Genomic DNA, 2,545 nt, shown 5'->3' on the forward strand with positions numbered 1-2,545 from the left:
GAATAATGATGGGCAAACTGAGGTCCCCCTAATTAATTACATCAGTGGGGAATTACAGTTGAAAAAGAGGACTTGTTAATATTGAAAACTGTCCCGCCCCTGTGATGGAAATAACTTTAGCTGGAGTGACAAGTAAGATAAAATCTACGGATAGAGAAAGCATAAAAGAGAATTTAATTCACTCAGGTGAATTTTATGAAGAAACTGATTTGTTAAACCTGCTGCAAAAACATAGGCAAACGGTAGCATTACCTGGAAAACAAATAGGGTGTACTAACCTGATCAATCACAACATTAAGGTGCACCCAGACACAACCTATTTTCGTACAAGCCTATAGAATCCCACACTCACAACATACACTTAAAAACAGGTATGTTGACGAAATGATAAAAATTGGCATTATTGAGCAATCAGTCTCGCTGTGAAATGCCACATTATTTTTCGCGCCCAAACGAAATGGAGAAATGGATGCGGTACTTGATTATCATAAACTAAATAGTCACACAGTCCCAGACCGGTTTCCCATGCCATTGCTAACTGACATCCTACAAAATATTGGACCAGAAAATAATGTACTTTCCACAATCGATTTGCTTAATGGATACTACCAAATACCATTATATATATATATATATATATATATATATATATATATATATATATACCTTTTCCTCTATTCAGACTACTCAGAAAAAGATACTATATTCCAATGGGGAGAAGAAAAAAAAACAAGCATTTAATGAATTAAAGGATAAACTAAAAAATGCACCGTGCTGAGCCTATCCTGATTTCACGAAACCATTTATAATTTGCACAGACGCATCTGTTAAAGGATTAGGGGCTGTACTAGTGCAAAAAGATAAGGGAGAAAAGAATCAACCAATTGCATTTGCCAGCAGATAAATAACAGGTGCAGAAAAAAAATTATTGCACTACAGACTTTGAGGCACTTGCAATGGTCCTTGCATTGCAAAAGTTTCGAGATTTGATATATGGTTACGAAATTCACTTATTCACCGACCATAAACCCCTAGTGGGTTTAGGGGCTGTATTAATTCAAAAAGATAAGAGAGGAAAGACTCAACCAATTGCATTTGCCAGCAGACAAATAAAGGGTGCAGAAAAAAATTATCGCACTACAGACTTAGAGGCACTTGCAGTGGTCTTTGCATTACAAAAGTATCGAGATCTTATATATGATTACGAAATTCACTTATTCACCGACCATAAACCTTTAGTGGGTATGTTCAAAGAAAAACTCCTGTCTGGGAGGAGAGCAATATGGAAATGTACAGTCGAAAACTACAATATACACATTCATTACATACAAGGCAAAATGAATCTAGTAGCTGATGCACTATCTAGGAATCCGAATACACTTCCTGTCGCGGCATTAGATCTCAGAGGAAACATCTCAAACCATGATGAAATCGCGAAAGCACAGAGACTTGATCCAATGTGGTGTAAAGTTATATACAAGTTAGAAAGAGGAGATGACATACAATTACCCAAGCTACATATACCACTCAAACAATTCACAATAATCAATAATGCCTTATACAGGATCAACCCAGAACAACTGAAATGCCAAAGAAATTATAAACAATTATTGATCCCTAATGACATGATACCGTAAGTATTACAAATGGCACACGATAGCCCACGTGCAGGACATCCGGGAAAAGACAGGACATTTAAACAAGCCCAGGTGTTGTATTATTGGCCATCATTATGGAAAGATATAAACAATCACACAGACAGATGCAAATCATGTGCAAAACACAAAGGGTACCAAATCACACCTGCACCTATAGGGAATTACCCTGTACTACATCAACCGTGGGACGTTGTTGCTGTTGATTTACTCAAGTTGCCTTTATCATACAATAATAACTAATACCTATTCGTAGCAACAGATCATTTCTCCCGCTATGTAATCTTAGCCCCAATTAAGGATAAAACCGCAGCAACAGTAGCAAAGACAATAATAGATTATGTAATATGTCACTTCACTACCCCAAAGGTACTAATAAGAGATAATTGAGGTGAAATCAATTCTAATATCTTACAGGAAATATGTAAACAATACAATATTAACCCCTCTGTGGCCACTGGCGTCGAATGACGTTTAGCTGATAAATGGCCGCAGGCGTCGTTTGAGTGCCGCCTATAAAAAACTGAAAATTTTTTTGGGAAGTGAACGAACGTTCTGAACTTCTTCACCCTGACCTACACTACACTCCCATACACCCCATCAAACAGTTCAGAGCCTGTTCCTGTGATGAGTGGACTTTCGATTTTTTCGCTCCTGACCATGCCTAAACAAGCACAGTTGCACCCATTATTTTGACCCAGGCAGAACATATCATCTTTGTCCTCTCTTGCAAAACACACACAACCACCTGTTTACGATTATGAAGTGATACAAGCACAAACAAAAAAAGATGTGATAAGAAGTGAAAAATACATTTTTGTCTTTGCATCTTTACCTATTGGTTCAGGTTTGCTGTAATAGATTGGATCATTAGATGCAATGCAACTTGT

This window comes from Coenobita brevimanus, chromosome 27 (genome assembly GCF_032717465.1).
Source record: "Coenobita brevimanus isolate Jiangsu-jjx chromosome 27, ASM3271746v2, whole genome shotgun sequence".
Lineage (NCBI taxonomy): Eukaryota > Metazoa > Arthropoda > Malacostraca > Decapoda > Coenobitidae > Coenobita > Coenobita brevimanus.